Genomic DNA, 17815 nt, shown 5'->3' on the forward strand with positions numbered 1-17815 from the left:
TGGTGATGAAAGGCTTGTGAGAATGGTTGAGGTGCATGTTGAGGGTGAGATTCATAGGCATATGATGGTGGTTGTTGAAAATCACAAGGTGAGTCACCATAGCCATTGGATTGACATGCATTAGGATGGAAATTATACCTATAAGTATCCGGAGGTTGTTGCCAATAGGAGTGATCAATTCCTTGAGGCTCTTCCCATCTTGGAGTGTTCCATCCTTGGTACATGTTAGCATTGAAGTTCACATTCCCTACAACACAATTAGAGCCAAACTCATAGCCAAAGTGGTGAGAGTTCATTATGGAAAAACAAAATAAAACTAACAAAATCTAGTAAACAAACAAAAGACAAACTATTTACACTTTTCACATATGTACAATAACCAATAACATAACACCATTGCTCATCCCCGGCAACGGCGCCATTTTGATGAATGGATTTTTGACGGTTTAGAATTTCACTAATGAAATCTCGTTGTAAAGTATAGTTTCTAAACCAATCACTAATCCTTTCATACAAAAAGTTGTTTGTCACAAGTACAAACCCCTAAAATCTATAAACCGAAGTATTTAAACCTCGGGTCGTCTCTCAAAGGACTTGCAGGGTAGTGTTCTTGTTATTGGTTATGGACTTGTTTATTTTGGGGTTTTGGATGAGGAATGTGAATAGTAAATGGTAGGAAAACTTTATTCACAAAATGGTCTTGGCAAGGTTTGGTTGTCAAGGGTCTCTATCCTAATTACTAACCACAATATGAGAATTGGCAAGGATTAATCTCATTAAATCATCCTCTAACTAGTAGTAAAGGAAAGTCAAATGAGCTATATCAATCCTAGTCCATAAGTCCTAACTCTCCACTAATTCAATTAGTGAGAACTAGAGTCAATGAATCCCAATCATCAATTACTTGGACATTAGTAGCTCAAGAGTTCCCAAGTTACCTTTCCAAGCCAAGAACATAAAACTCTACTCTAAAATCCAACCAAGCATTTCATCAAACACTTGGAAGGCACAAAAGAAAAAACATAGTAAATCAACAACAAGAATTAAATCTAACAACAATTGTTGAAAGGAATTAACAACAACAATCAAGGAAATCACAATTATCATGAATTACCTCAAATTGCATTATTGAAAGAAAACAAAGGAACAACAATATATCCAAAACAAAATGAAGAATTACAATTATTAAAGCACACAACTAGAAAGAGGAAGAGGAGGAGATTAAGAATTGGTAAATGAAAAGTGAATCAAAGCATGAGTTAAACCTAGATCTAAGAAGAGAGATTAACCTAAACCTAATCCTAATCCTAGAGGGAAGAGAGAGCTTCTCTCTCTAGAAACTAACTAAAACTCAAAACTAAAACTAATTGGTAACTAACTTCTAAAGTGATCAATGATCCCAAGTGATGAATGATGATCCTCCTTAATCCTTCATCCTTTTATTCCTTTCCCTTAGCAATTTGGCGCCAAAAATGGGTTCAGAAACCCTCTCAAATCGCCAGGCACGTGTTGCATTAATGAGGTCATGTGCCATCATTGGCGCGTGCGTGCATGGTACGCGTGCGCGTCCTTGGTCGATTCTGCAATGTGCACGTGAGCGCCTTGTGCGCGTGCGCGTGCATGGCTGACTTTGCTTCTTTGACTTTTTATGCTTCTCTCCACTTGTATGCTTCCTTCCTTGCTTCCTTTGATCCATGCCTAGCCTATTTCAACCCTGAAATTACTAGCAAACACATCAAGGCATCGTATGGAATCAAACAGAAATTAGAATTCACCAAAATAAGGCTTAAAAAGCATGTTTCTACACTTAAGCACAATCATGGAAGAGATAACAAAACCATGCTAATTCTTAGGCTAAATGTGACAAAAGGTTATCAAAATGTTCTAAATCCAAGGCAAAACAAACCGTCAAATTGGGGTTTGTCAACCCCCACCTTCAAAAGCTACGTGAGAGGAACAGAGGTGAACTTCAGCCCCAATGCTATAACAAGGACTCTTCAGCTGAAATCGCCACATTTTGATGAGCTCAGTTACCAAGTAAGAATAAGTAATGGCCCCGACAATGATGAACTTGAAGAAATTGTGAACGATATGTGTGTTATAGGATCTGATTGGGAAAGGTACTCGGATAAGAGACCGTGGTTCATTAGGAAAGGAGACCTCATCCCAGAAGCCAAGGGATGGTTTGAGCTCATGAGGAGATCTATCCTCCCAGCCTCAATTAATTCTGAGGTCAACATTGCTCGAGCTACTATGGTACATTGCTTAATAAAGGGTGGAGGTATCAATGTGCACGAAATTATAGCTGAGGGAATCCAAGATTCAGCCGAGAAGAATGACCTGGGTGCTAGACTTTGGTACCCCAGCACCATCCTTAGACTATGTGTGAAAGCCAAGGTAGTATTTGAAGATAGCAATCCAAGTTGGGTAAACCCTGGGAGGTTAATTACGCTCCAGCGTATAACCTATGTGGCACCTGCTCAACAACAAAGAAGGCCTCAAATAAGGAAAAGAACTTCACAAGAAGACCTCACCAAGAAGAACCTCATCAAGAAGAAGACCGACAAGAAGAGTACTATGATCCAACTAATATAAACCTGAATCACATTCAAGGAGCCATTAAGGATCTAACAAGGAGTTATATGGAGGGACAAGAACAACAACTGCACGTTCAAGCCCAAAGGATGGATCGTCAAGAAGAACTACTCTCTAATTGGATGGGTCAACAAAGGGAGTGGCAGAAACAACAAATGGAGCAGCAACAGGAGCATTACTCCCAGTTTACCCAAGCAATCAATCAAGTAACTAAAAGGCAAGAGCGTCAAGACAAACGCCTTCAAAAACTCAACCAACGTCAGTTGGCTCAGACGAAAGCATTCAACGAGTTCAGCGTGCTCAATGAAGGATAGTAGCTACATCGGGAAGAGTTTAGCATAAACACTCAGGCCAAGTTGACTTATGTGGCTGGGCATATGCGTAATTTGCACCCTGCCATCCCAAGATATGATGCAGTTCGCAAAGACCTAACAGAACAAGAGGAGGGGAAGGTGAAACAATAGAAGGAAGCATTGAAGAAGAAGATGGAAGATGCTGGGTTCTGGAAAAAGTTGATCGGGAAACGCAAAGGAAATGGGGATTCGAGCAATCAAGAAGGATCCCAAGACAAAGGAAACAAGGGGATTTAAGCATTCCAATGAGTAAAAGGTGGTGGAGTTCCCTCTTCGTTCTATCTTTTTCAAGTTTTAAATAAGGAAAATCATGTATGAAATAGAACATGCTTCCATAGTAGCTTAGGAACATTCAATTCTGCCTTTAAAATTTCATTGTTTAGGTCTAAGTGTGTTGGTCTAAGTCTCTAGCTTCCATCTTCATCTTGCTTACATGTATGCTTGTCCTTTTAAGCCAATTAAAAAGAAAATGTTATGAAAAACAAGAGTGGGGTGTATCTTGTGAAGTGAGTTCTTAAGTTTGTGGTATGGTAATTGATTAGCTAAGTTGGTTTACCAACAAGGTATATAGGTAACTATATGCTCTAAATTACATGTTTGGAACATATTCTATGAGACTAGCTAAACAACAAGACCCCAATAAGAAAAAGAGAAAGAACAATAAGAGTTTGAAAGAGAAAGAAAAATAATAAGAAATAAGGCTAGGCACTAAGGGTTTAAATCTTGAGGGATGTGTCTGTGGTGTTCCTGTGCAAAGGATCTGCTTGGATGAATAAGTTCTTTGGAGTGCTTCATCACTTGGTAACTTGGGTTAACTAACCCGGGATTATCAACTGAAAATCCACTATCAAGAGCAACCTTGTTACAGAAAATTTAGTGATCCAAAGAGATGCTGGACACCAAGACCTCAAGTAAAAGAAAATAATAAACCATGTGCCTGTGTTGTGTATGTTTGGGGGAAAGAGACTTGAGGGAGTAAGTCCTTAGGGGTGTCTTAACACCTAACACATTGAACCAACTGGTTCGGGAGTGTTGGCTGAAAGCTTATCTTAAAGAGTCGCCCTCTCACAGAGCACTTAGCCTAAAAAGAATGCAATAAACCCTCGAAAAGAAGGGAGAATCAATAAATAAGAAGTCTCAAAGGATGCAACCAAGCAAGTATTCAAGAGCATAATAAGGACCTAAAAACCAGTGAAGGAAGGAACCTAAGTTGCTATGCATGAAATCCCATAAACCAAGAACTTGACTTCTATAATAATGATTTGTTTATCTTGTTCTTTCATTCATCTTTCCTATGTTTCAGTACTTGCTTAGGGACAAGCAAGCTTTAAGTTTGATGTTGTGATGCCAGGGCATTTTGGTCAGTTCCACTGACCTTTTCTTTACTGTTTTAGGGTAGTTTCATGCATTTTCTTCGTAAATAAGCAAGTTTTGGATGAAAGTACACTTACATCTTGATTCAAGCAAACATTGTGAATTTTGAATGATTTTATGAGAATTATGCATGAATTGAATGATAAAAGGGATAGTGCATGATCTCATGACTTGAACAGAGCTTTGATGCACTTTATCTGCTTGATTTCAGGACAAAGGAAGCAAGGAAGAGCCACGTTAGCAGCCACGTTAGTCTAATTAACGTGACCGCTAACGTGGAATGGGAAGAAGCTTGTAGTGTTAATGGAAAAAGTGATCGCCAATAACGCCTTCGAAGCCATCATAGCCCACGTTAGTTGCCACGTTAATTACATTAACGTGGTAGCTAATTGGTGCGCAGAAATCGTGACGGTTCATTCCTTGGTAACGACGCTAAAAACTTAATACGCACGTTCATAATCTTAGTTCTTTGTCACAACTTCGCACAACTAACCAGCAAGTGCACTGGGTCATCCAAGTAATAAACCTTACGTGAGTAAGGGTCGATCCCACGGAGATTGTCGGCTTGAAGCAAGCTATGGTCACCTTGAAAATCTCAGTCAGGCGGATTCAATTGATTATGGAGATTTGATAATTAAAATATAATTAAAATATAAATAAAACGTAAATTAAAGATAGAGGTACTTATGTAATTCATTGGTGAGAGTTTCAGATAAGCGTATGAAGATGCTTGTTCCTCCTGAACCTCTGCTTTCCTATTGTCTTCATCCAATTATTCATACTTGGAATACCACAGACAAGGTTTAGACTTTCCAGATCTCAAGAATGGCCGTCCATGGATTCTAACTTATACCACGAAGACTCTGATTAAGGAATCCCAGAGATATTCATTCGATCTATGGTAGAACGGAAGTGGTTGTCAGGCACGCGTTCATAGTTTGGGAATGATGATGATTGTCACGATCATCACATTCATATTAGTGCGAATGAATATCTTAGAATCGGAATAAGCTTGAATTGAATAGAAAAACAATAGTACTTTGTATTAATTCATGAGGAACAGCAGAGCTCCACACTTTAATCTATGGTGTGTAGAAACCCTACCGTTGAAAATACATAAGAACAAGGTCCAGGCATGGTTGAGTGGCCAGCCCCCATAAAGGTCTAAGATAGCATGAAACTGATCAAAGATGATCTGAAGATCATCCCCCCGATGAAAATACAATAGTAAAAAGTCTTATTTATACTAAACTAGTTACTAGGGTATACAGAAATCAGTAAATGATGCAGAAATCCACTTCTGGGGCCCACTTGGTGTGTGCTTGGGCTAAACATTGATCTTTACACGTGTAGAGGCTTCTCTTGGAGTTGAACGCCAGTTTGTAACATGTTTCTGGCGTTTAACTCCACTTTGCAACCTGTTTCTGGCGTTTAACTCCAGAATGCAACATGGAACTGGCGTTGAACGCCAGTTTGCGTCATCTAAACTCGGACAAAGTATGGACTATTATATATTGATGGAAAGCCCTGGATATCTACTTTCTAACGCAATTGAGAACGCGCCATTTGGAGTTCTGTAGCTCCAGAAAATCCACTTCGAGTGCAGGGAGGTCAGAATCCAACAGCATCTGCAGTCCTTCTTCAACCTCTGAATCTGATTTTTGCTCAAGTCCCTCAATTTCAGCCAGAAAATACCTGAAATCACAGAAAAATACACAAACTCATAGTAAAGTCCAGAACTGTGATTTTTATTTAAAAACTAATAAAAATATACTAAAAACTAACTAAATCATACTAAAAACTATGTAAAAACAATGCCAAAAAGCGTATAAATTATCCGCTCATCACAACACCAAACTTAAATTGTTGCTTGTCCCCAAGCAACTGAAATTCAAATAGGATAAAAAGAAGAGAATATACTATAAATTCCAAAATATCAATGAAACTTAGCTCCAATCAGATGAGCGGGACTAGTAGCTTTTTGCCTCTTGAATAGTTTTGGCATCTCACTTTATCCATTAAAGTTCAGAATGATTGGCATCTATAGGAACTTAGAATTTAGATAGTGTTATTGATTCTCCTAGTTCAGTATGTTAATTCTTGAACATAGTTACTTTATGAGTCTTGGTCGTGGCCCTAAGCACTTTGTTTTTCAGTATTACCACCGGATACATAAATGCCACAGACACATAACTGGGTGAACCTTTTCAGATTGTGACTCAGCTTTGCTAAAGTCCCCAATTAGAGGTGTGCAGGGTTCTTAAGCACACTTCTTTTTTTTTTGCTTTGGACCTTGACTTTAACCGCTCAGTCTCAAGTTTTCACTTGACACCTTCGCGCCACAAGCACATGGTTAGGGACAGCTTGGTTTAGCCGCTTAGGCCAGGATTTTATTCCTTTAGGCCCTCCTATCCACTGATGCTCAAAGCCTTGGATCCTTTTTATTTACCATTGCCTTTTGGTTTTAAGGGCTATTGGCTTTTTGCTCTTGCCTTTTGGTTTAAAGAGCTTTTGGCTTTTTCTGCTTGCTTTTTCTTTTTCTCTTTTTTTTTTCTTTTTTTCTCGCTATTTTTCTCTTTTTTTTCGCAAGCTTTTGTATTCACTGCTTTTTCTTGCTTCAAGAATCATTTTTATAAATTTTCAGATCTTCAAATAACATTTCTCCTTTTTCCTTATTCTTCAAGAGACAACATATTTAACATTCATAAACCACAATATCAAAAGACATATGCACTGTTCAAGCATTCATTCAGAAAACAAAAAGTATTGTCACCTCATCAAAATAATTAAACTAGTTTTAAGGATGAATTTGAAACCATGTACTTCTTGTTCTTTTGTTTTTAGAACATTTTTTCATTTAAGAGAGGTGATAGATTCATAGGACATTCATAACTTTCAGGCATAGACACTTAGACACTAGTGATCATATAGTGAAGACACAAACATAAATAAAACATAAAGCTCAAAAATTGAAAAACAGTAAAATAAATAGACAAGGAGATTAAGGAATGAGTCCACCTTAGTGAGGGTGGCGTCTTCCTCTTCTTGAAGAACCAATGGTGCTTTTGAGCTCCTCTATGTCTCTTTCTTGTCTTTATTGCTCCTCCCTCATAGCGCTTTGATCTTCTCTTATTTCATGAAGAATGATGGAGTGCTGTTGATGTTCCACCCTTATTTGTCCCATGTTGGAGCTTAATTCTCCTAAGGAAGTGTTGATTTGCTCCAAATAGTTTTATGGAGGAAAGTGCATCCCCTGAGGCATCTCAGGGATTTCATGGTGAGGAATTTCCTCATGCTCTTGTTGAGGTCCATGATCTCTTGTTTGCTCCATCCTTTTCTTAGTGATGGGCTTGTCCTCTTCAATGAGGATGTCTCCCTCTATGTCAATCCCAGCCAAATTGTAGAGGTGGCAAATGAGGTGAGAAAAGGCTAACCTTGCCAAAGTAGAGGACTTGTCAGCCACTTTGTAAAGTTCTTGAGGTATAATCTCATGAACTTCTACCTCCTCTCCAATCATGATATTATGGATCATGATGGCTCGGTCTATAGTAACTTCAGACCGGTTGCTAGTGGAAATGATTGAGCGTTGAATGAACTCTAGCCATCCCCTAGCCACTGGTTTGAGGTCATGCCTTCTTAATTGAACCGACTTGCCTCTTGAGTCAATTTCCCATTGAGCTCCTTCCTCATATATATCTATGAGGACTTGGTCCAACCTTTGATTAAAGTTGACCCTTCTTGTGTAGGGGCGTGCGTTCTCTTCCATCATTGGTAAGTTGAATGCTAGCCTTACATTTTCCGGACTAAAGTCTAAGTATTTCCCCCGAACCATGGTGAGCCAATGCTTTGGATTCGGGTTCACACTTTGATCATGGTTCTTAGTGATCCATGCGTTTGCATAGAACTCTTGAACCATTAAGATCCCGATTTGTTGAATGGGGTTGGTGAGAACTTCCCAACCTCTTCTTCGGATCTCATGTCGGATCTCCGGATACTCATTTTTTTTGAGCTTGAAAGGAACCTCAGGGATCACTTTCTTCTTAGCCACAACTTTATAGAAGTGGTCTTGATGGACCTTTGAGATGAATCTCTCCACCTTCCATGGCTCTGAGGTGGAAGCAATTGCCTTTCCTTTCCTCTTTCTTGAGGTTTCTCTGGCCTTAGGTGCCATTAATGGTTATGGAAAAACAAAAAGCTATGGTTTTACCACACCAAACTTAAAATGTTTGCTCGTCCCTGAGCAAAAGAAGAAAGAAAGAAGGAGAAGAAGAAGAGAAATGAAGGAGAGGGAGAGATGGGTGTACTCGGCCAAGGGGAAGAAGAGAGGGTTGTGTTGTGTGAAAATGAAGAAGGAATGAGGGGTTTATATAGGAGTGTGGGGGGAGGGGGGTTAGGGTTCGGCCATTAGGGTTGGGTTTGGGAGGGAAACGAATTTGAATTTTAGAGGTAGGTGGGGTTTATGGGGAAGAGAAGATAGATGTGAGTGGTGAGGGGGTGATGGAAAAGAGTGATTGAGGTGATTGGTGAATGGTATTTGGGGAAGAGGGTTATGAAAAGGTGTGAAGAGGGGAGAAGAAAAGGTAGGGATCCTGTGGAGTCCACAGATCAAGTGGGGTCAAGGACTTAACATCCCTGCTCTAATTAGGCGCGTAAAATGCCCTTGTGGTGCAATCCTGGCGTTTAACGCCAGACTGCTGCTTGTTTCTGGGGTTAAACGCCTAAATGTAGCCTGTTTCTAGCGTTTAACGCCAGGCAGATGCTTGTTTCTGGCGTTAAACGCTAGCTTGGTGCTTGTTTCTGGCGTTAAACGCCAGACAGATGCTTGTTTCTGGCGTTTAACGCCAGACTGCTCTTCCTCCAGGGTGTGCTATTTTTAATGCTATTTTTCATTCTCTTTTTGATTTTTTAGTAGTTTTTGTGACTCCACATGATCATCAACCTAATAAAACATGAAATACACAAGGAAATTAAAATAAATATAATTAAATACCATTGGGTTGCCTCCCAATAAGCGCTTCTTTAATATCAATAGCCTGACAGTGAGCTCTCATGGAGCCTCACAGATGTTCAAAGCATTGTTGGGACCTCCCAACACCAAACTTAGAGTTTGAATGTGGGGGTTCAACACCAAACTTAGAGTTTGGTTATGGCCTCCCAACACCAAACTTAGAGTTTGACTGTGGGGGCTTTGGTTTACTCTGTAGTGAGAGAAGCTTTTCATGCTTCCTCTCCATGGTTACAGAAGGAGATCCTTGAGTTTCAAACACAAGGTTGTCCTCATTCAGTTGGAGGACCAACTCTCCTCTGTCCACATCAATCACAGCTCTTGCTGTGGCTAGGAAGGGTCTTCCAAGGATGATGGATTCATCCTCATCCTTCCTAGTGTCTAGGATTATGAAATCAGTAGGGATGTAAAGGCCTTCAACCTTTACTAACACATCCTCTACTTGTCCATAAGCCTGTTTTCTTGAGTTGTCTGCCATCTCTAATGAGATTCTGGCAGCTTGCACCTCAAAGATCCCAAGTTTCTCCATTACAGAGAGTGGCATTAAGTTTATTCCTGACCCCAGGTCACACAGAGCCTTCTCAAAGATCATGGTGCCTATGGTACAGGGTATTAAGAATTTGCCAGGATCTTGTTTCTTTTGAGATAATTTCTGCCTATCCAATGCATTTAATTCATTGGTGAGCAAGGAAGGTTCATCTTCCCAAGTCTCATTACCAAATAGCTTGCCATTTAGCTTCATGATTGCACCAAGGTATTTAGTAACTTGCTCTTCAGTAATGTCTTCATCCTCTTCAGAGGAAGAAAACTCATAAGAGCTCATGAAGGGAAGAAGGAGGTTCAATGGAATCTCTATGGTCTCTAGATGAGCCTCAGATTCCTTTGGTTCCTCAAAGGAAAACCCCTTATTGGTCACTGAACGTCCCAGGAGGTCTTCCCCACTAGGAATCACGTCCTCCTCCTCCCTTGTAGGTTCGGCCATGATGGTTAAATCAATGGCCTTGCACTCTCTCTTTGGATTTTCTTCTGTATTTCTTGGGAGAGTACTAGGAGGAGTTTCAGTAACTCTTTTACTCAGCTGGCCCACTTGTGCCTCCAAGTTCCTAATAGAATTCCTTGTTTCATTCATGAAACTCACAGTGGCCTTAGATAGATCAGAGACTATATTTGCTAAGCTAGATGGATTTTGCTCAGAATTCTTTGTCTGTTGCTGAGTGGATGATGGAAAAGGCTTGCTGTTGCTAAACCTATTTCTTCCACCATTATTAAAGCCTTGTTGAGGCTTTTGTTGATCCTTCCATGAGAAATTTGGATGATTTCTCTATGAGGGATTATAGGTGTTTCCATAGGGTTCACCCATGTAATTCACCTCTGCTATTGCAGGGTTCTCAGGATCATAAGCTTCTTCTTCAGAAGATGCCTCTAAGAGATCATATTGACTTGCTGAGTTAATATTTTATTCTGAGCCAATATGGCATTCAGAGTATCAATTTCAAGAACTCCCTTCCTCTGAGGCGTCCCATTACTCACGGAATTCTTTTCAGAAGTGTACATGAACAGGTTATTTGCAACCATGTCAATGAGTTCTTGAGCTTCTGCATGCATTTTCTTTAGGTGAATGGATCCACCTGCAGAATGGTCCAATGACATCTTTGATAATTCAGACAGACCATCATAGAATATATCCAGGATGGTCCATTCTGAAAGCATGTCAAAAGGACACTTTTTGGTCAGTTCCTTGTATCTCTCCCAAGCTTCATAGAGGGATTCACCTTCCTTCTGTCTGAAGGTTTGAACATCCACTCTAAGCTTGCTAAGCTTTTGAGGAGGAAAGAACTTGGCTAAAAAAGCCGTGACCAGCTTATCCCAAGAGTTCAGGCTGTCTTTAGGTTGAAAGTCCAACCATATTCTAGCTCTGTCTCTTACAGCAAATGGGAAAAGCATAACCTGTAGACCTTGGGATCAACCCATTGGTCTTAACAATATCACAGATCTGCAAGAATTCAGTTAATAACTGAAAGGGATCTTCGGATGGAAGTCCATAAAACTTGCAGTTCTGTTGCATCAGAGAAACTAATTGAGGTTTCAGCTCAAAATTGTTTGCTCCAATGGCAGGGATTGAGATGCTTCTTCCATGTAGATTGAAATTTGGTGCAGTAAATTCACCAAGCATCTTCCTTGCATTGTTATTATTTTCGGCCATGTCTCCTTCTTTTTCGAAAATTTCTGTCAGATTTTCTCCAGAGAGTTGTGCTTTAGCTTCCCTTAGCTTCCTCTTCAGAGTCCTTTCAGGTTCAGGATCAGCTTCAACAAGAATGTTCTTATCCTTGTTCCTGCTCATATGAAAAAGAAGAAAACAGAAAAGAAAATTTGGAATCCTCTATGTCACAATATAGAGATTCCTTATGTAAGTATAAGAAGAAAAGAATGGAGGAAGGAAAAGATAAGAATCCAAACACAAGGGAGAGGAATGAGTTCGAATTCTTAGGTGAAAGAGGGGTGTTAGTAGATGAATAAATAATTAGAAAGAGATGGGGAGAAGAGAAATTTGAAAATTAAATAAATTAAAATAAAAGTATTTTTGTTTTTAATTTAAAATTAAAGTTAAAATTCGAAAATAAGAAAAGAAATAAAATTAAAATTAAAATTTAAAATAATTAGTTAATTAAAATTAAATTTTGAAAAAGAGGGAAGGTATTTTCGAAAAATAGAGAGAGAGTTAGTTAGGTAGTTTTGAAAAAGATAAGAATCAAACAAAAATTTAAGTGGTTAATTGAAAAAGATTTGAAAATCTTTTTTTGAAAAGATAAGAAGTCAGAAAAGAAGTTGGAAAAGATTTTGAAATTGATTTTAAAAAAGATGTGATTGACATTTAAATTGAAAAAGATTTGAAAAAGAAATTTAAAAAGATTTGATTTTGAAATTAAAGTTGATTACTTGACTAACAAGAAACTAAAAAGATATGAGTCTAGAGTTTAAAGATTGAACCTTTCTTACTAGGCAAGTAATAAACTTAAAAATTTTGAATCAATCACATTAATTGTTAGCATTAATTTTGAAAATATGAAATAAAAATAAGAAAAAGATTTTGAAAATCAATTTGAAATTTTTGAAATTATGAAAAAAAATGAAAAAGATTTTATTTTTGAAAAAGATTTGAAAAAGATAGAATTTTTAAATTGAAAATTTGATTTGACTCATAAGAAACAACTAAATTTTAAAAAGTTTTGAAAAAGTCAACTCAAATTTTCAAAAATTTATGAGTGAAAAAGGGAAAGATATTTTTTTGAATTTTGAATTTTTAATGATGAGAGAGAAAAACACCAAAAAGACTCAATGCATGAAAATTTTGGATCAAAACAAATGATGCATGCAAGAACACTATGAATGTTATGATGAACACCAAGAACACTTCGAATGTCAAGATGAACATCAAGAACATATTTTTAAAAAATTTTTAAGAAAAGAAAAACATGCAAGACACCAAACTTAGAAATTTTCAATATTTAGACACTAAGAAATTGAAAATGCATATGAAAAACAAGAAAATATGTAAAACAAGAAAACATGAAGATCAAACAAGAGGATTCATCAAGAACAACTTGAAGATCATGAAGAATGCATGATGAATTTTCGAAAAATGCAAGAAAATTATAAAAACATGCAATTGACACCAAACTTAAAAATTGACACAAGACTCAAACAAGAAACACAAAATTATTTTTGGTTTTACAATTTTGTTAATTTTTTTTTGGTTTTTTTTATATATTATTTTCAAAAATAAGAAATAAAAAGCTTAAAATAAAAATAAAATTACCTAATCTGAGCAACAAGATGAACCGTCAGTTGTCCAAACTCGAACAATCCCCAGCAACGGCGCTAAAAACTTAATATGCACGTTGATAATCTTAGTTCTTTGTCACAACTTCGCACAACTAACCAGCAAGTGCATTGGGTCGTCCAAGTAATAAACCTTACGTGAGTAAGGGTCGATCCCACGGAGATTGTCGGTTTGAAGCAAGCTATCGTCACCTTGTAAATCTCAGTCAGGCGGATTCAATTGATTATAGAGATTTGATAATTAAAATATAATTAAAATATAAATAAAACGTAAATTAAAGATAGAGGTACTTATGTAATTCATTGGTGAGAGTTTCAGATAAGCGTATGAAGATGCTTGTTCCTCCTGAACCTCTACTTTCCTATTGTCTTCATCCAATCATTCATACTCCTTTCTATGGCAAGTTGTATGTTAGGCGTCACCGTTGTCAATGGCTACATCCTGTCCTCTTAGTGAAAATGGTCCAATGCGCTATCACTGCATGGCTAATCATCTGTCGGTTCTCGATCATACTGGAATAGGATCCATTCATCTTTTTGCGTCTGTCACTACACCCAGCACTCGCGAGTTTGAAGCTCGTCGCAGCCATCCCTTCCCAGATCCTACTCGGAATACCACAGTCAAGGTTTAGACTTTCTGGATCTCAAGAATGGCCGTCCATGGGTTCTAACTTATACCACGAAGACTCTGATTAAGGAATCCTAGAGATATTCATTCAATCTAAGGTAGAACGGAAGTGGTTGTCAGGCACGCGTTCATAGGTTGGGAATGATGATGACTGTCACGATCATCACATTCATATTGAAGTGTGAATGAATATCTTAGAATTGGAATAAGCTTGAATTGAATAGAAAAATAATAGTACTTTGTATTAATTCCAGAGGAACAACAGAGCTCCACACCTTAATCTATAGTGTGTAGAAACTCTACCGTTGAAAATACATAAGAACAAGGTCCAGACATGGCCGAGTGGCCAGCCCCTATAAAGGTCCAAGATAGCATGAAACTGATCAAAGATGATCCGAAGATCATCCCCCCGATGAAAATACAATAGTAAAAAGTCCTATTTATACTAAACTAGTTACTAGGGTTTACAGAAATGAGTAAATGATGCAGAAATCTACTTTTGGAGCCCACTTGGTGTGTGCTTGGGCTGAGCATTGAGATTTCCACGTGTAGAGGCTTCTCTTGGAGTTGAACGCCAGTTTGTAACCTGTTTCTGGCGTTTAACTCCACTTTGCAACCTGTTTCTGGCGTTTAACTCCAGAATACAACATGGAACTGTCGTTGAATGCCATTTTGCATCATCTAAACTCGAGAAAAAATATGGACTATTATATATTGCTGGAAAGCCCTGGATGTCTACTTTCCAACGCAATTGAGAGCGCGCGATTTGGAGTTCTGTAGCTACAGAAAATTCACTTCGTGTGCAGGGAGGTTGGAATCCAACAGCATCTGCAGTCCTTCTTCAACCTCTGAATCTGATTTTTGCTCAAGTCCCTCAATTTCAGCCAGAAAATACCTGAAATCACAGAAAAATACACAAACTCATAGTAAAGTCCCGAAATGTGATTTTTATTTAAAAACTAATAAAAATATACTAAAAACTAACTAAATCATACTAAAAACTATGTAAATACAATGCCAAAAAGCGTATAAATTATCCGCTCATCACTAACGTAAAGGAGAAGGAGAGTTCCAACATTAGTGGTAAAAGTGAATGCCACTAACGTTCCAAAAAAGCACATTTAGCCACGTTAAGAGTTACATTAATCCAATTAACGTGAACTCTAACATTGGAGGAGAAAGCAATCGCCAACATTAGTGACACTCACCTTTGTCACTAACGTTGGACTAAGCCAATAGTGCCAACGTTAGTGGTCACATTAAGACCACTAACGTGAAGTGTAACGTGGAGCTAATCATGATAGGCCAACGTTAGTGACACTCACCTTTGTCACCAACGTTGGAAATGGCAATCACCTTCACGTTAGTGGTCACGTTAATGCAATTAACGTGAGGCACTAACGTGGGAAGAAGGGGCGTTTGAAGCATTAGTGACAAAGGTAAGTGTCACTAACGCTCTCGAAGCTTAGGCATGCCCACGTTAAGGGCCACGTTAGTTACACTAACGTGGACCATTAACGTGGGGAAAAGAGGCAAAGAGCAACGTTATTGGAAACGGTGAATGCCAATAACTTTTGCGAAGGACCAAGAGGCAACGTTAGTGGTCAGGTTAGTGCCACCAACGTTGACGTTAACATGGATCATTTTTGGTTTCGAACGTTAGTGAAAAAGGTGATCGTCACTAACATTCTCGAACCCACATTTTCACTTAATGTTAACACCACTAACATCCTAACTAACTTGATACCATGTGATAAACCATTATTTTATGGTTTATATTGTGTTTAATTGTGTGGTTTTATCAAGCTTTTACCCATTTTTTCAAATTATTAGCATGTATTTACAATTCCTTCCTAAAAATACTTCATGGTTGAAAACTTGCTTCCTATAGACTCCTAATTTTGTATTTTAATTCTCCTTTATTCCATTCGATGCCGTGATCTGTGTGTTAAGTGTTTCAGGCTTTATAGGGCATGAATGACTTGGAGATTAGAAAGGAAGCTTGCAGAAATGGAAGGAACACAAGAAATTGAGGAGATGACCAGTAAGAAGTGAGGCGGACGCATGGCCTACGTGACCGCGTGACATAGAGGAAATTACAGTGACGCGGACGCATGGCTCACGTGACCGCGCGGACTGGAAACTGCACAAGTGACGCGAAGGCGTGGACGACGCGCACGCGTGGCAAGGGAAAATGCTGGATGACGCGAACGCCTGGATGATGCGATCTCGTGACATGCGCGATCTGCAGAATCTGTAGAATTCACTGGGGGCGATTTTGGGCCCTGTTTTGACCCAATTTTCGGCCCAAAAAAGCAGATTAGAGCCAGGGAACATGCAGAGACCAAAGGGAAACATGCATTCTATCTAGTTTTAGTTTTAGATCTGATTTTACCTCTCCTCTAGGTTTTCTCTCTACACATTCATAGTTCTGAGGATTTTGATATTATTGCTTTTTGGATTGGGATATTGAGAAGAGTTATTACCTCCGTCAGAACTTTATCATTCTAGTTTGTTTCCTTACTTGTCTCTTGGTCTTCCATGTCCTTTATTTATTCAGAATTATTATTGGATTATTTTTAGAATTTATTAATACAAGAACTACTTTTATTTTTAATTGATCTTTTTGATTATTATTTATCATGTCTTTCTTTATTTCCATTTCTTATGTTGTGAAGTTTACATTCATAATTAGCGAGTAGTTCCATAACTTGATTCGGAGTTTATTGAAAGGTGGACCTTGAGTTGGAATGCTCAACAGAAAAATTGTAATTGGGTTTATTGTTGGATTGTCCTCTAGTCACTAACACTAATCCTTTCCAAGGGGGAGGATTGGAATTTGTGAATAGAAATAGCTTTCCAACTTGCTTGACTTTCCTCTACTTAGTAAGAGATAAATAAGCAGAACAACCTTCAATTATCAATTAATCTCGAGAGTACTCCAACAAGAATAGGGCTTCCAACTAATCTACTCCCAGTCAAGGTTTTTATTAAAATTACATAATTTCTCTGATTTAATTTTCTGTTTATCAACTCAAACCATTTTAGAAAACATCTGATTAATAAAATAGTACACCTTTTTGCAACTCGTTACGAGACGACCTGGGATTCATACTCCCAGTATTTTAATTCTAATTTTTGTGACAACCCTTCTAAATTGATAAGTCGATTTTTGGTTGGTTAAGAACTGTACTTGCAACGTATCTCTTATAACAATTTCTTAATTCACCAATTACCGCTACGTCAATTTTTGGCGCCGTTGCCGGGGAGTTTCAATAGAGTGCTAAGTTATTGATTGGATTTTATTTATTTGCATTTTATTTTATTTTGCTACTATGAGCTGCATGTTTCTTTCGTTAAATGACGCCTTAACTTCCTGATCCAAGCTTGCCAGTATTTGATCCTGAGATTGAAAGAAATATCTCACGAATAAGGCAAGCTCGGCGTCGGTTAGTCCTCTCTGAGAGCGAATCTGAAACGTCACTTGAGGAAGAAACAAGCTCCCTTTCTGCTGATTTGGTTGATTTACGTGCAGGTGACATGGCAGCACCTAGGAGAATTACTATCCAGGAGGCTGGAGCTCCTGATTTTACAATTCAACTATTTCAAGCGCATCACCCAGCAGTGGCTACGGATTTTAAAATAAAGACTGCACTGCTCAACTTGATGCCTAAGTTTCATGGCTTACTTGCTCAAGAGCCTATCAAGCACCTTAGAGATTTCGAAGCAGCCTGTTCTACTGTCAGGCGAGATGGTGCAGATGAAACTTGAATTTTGTTAAAAGCTTTCCCATTCTCTCTTGAGGGAAAAGTGAGAGAGTGATACTACACTCAACCCGCAACAACTATTTCTGACAGGGATACGCTTAGAAGAGAATTTTTGGGAAAATTCTTTCCAGCTGAAGTTACTGATAAACTGAGGAAAGACATTTCCATGATTGTTCAGGATGAATCCGAGACTCTCTATGAATATTGGGAGCGCTTCAACAATCTTCTGGAAGCATGCCCCCACCATATGATT

General features: G+C 38.4%; 2 non-coding genes across 2 annotated transcripts; one reads left to right on the plus strand and one right to left on the minus strand.

The window, feature by feature from the left end:
• Positions 1-11031: 11031 nt before the first annotated feature.
• On the plus strand, positions 11032-11139 carry LOC112787946 (small nucleolar RNA R71). The gene has a single exon (XR_003195332.1). It is a non-coding gene; the product is annotated as a small nucleolar RNA R71 (small nucleolar RNA).
• Positions 11140-17707: 6568 nt separating this feature from the next.
• Positions 17708-17815, minus strand: LOC112788349 (small nucleolar RNA R71). Its single transcript, XR_003195716.1, has one exon. It is a non-coding gene; the product is annotated as a small nucleolar RNA R71 (small nucleolar RNA).

The sequence above is a fragment of the Arachis hypogaea genome, chromosome 20 (assembly GCF_003086295.3).
Source record: "Arachis hypogaea cultivar Tifrunner chromosome 20, arahy.Tifrunner.gnm2.J5K5, whole genome shotgun sequence".
Taxonomy (NCBI): Eukaryota; Viridiplantae; Streptophyta; class Magnoliopsida; order Fabales; family Fabaceae; genus Arachis; species Arachis hypogaea.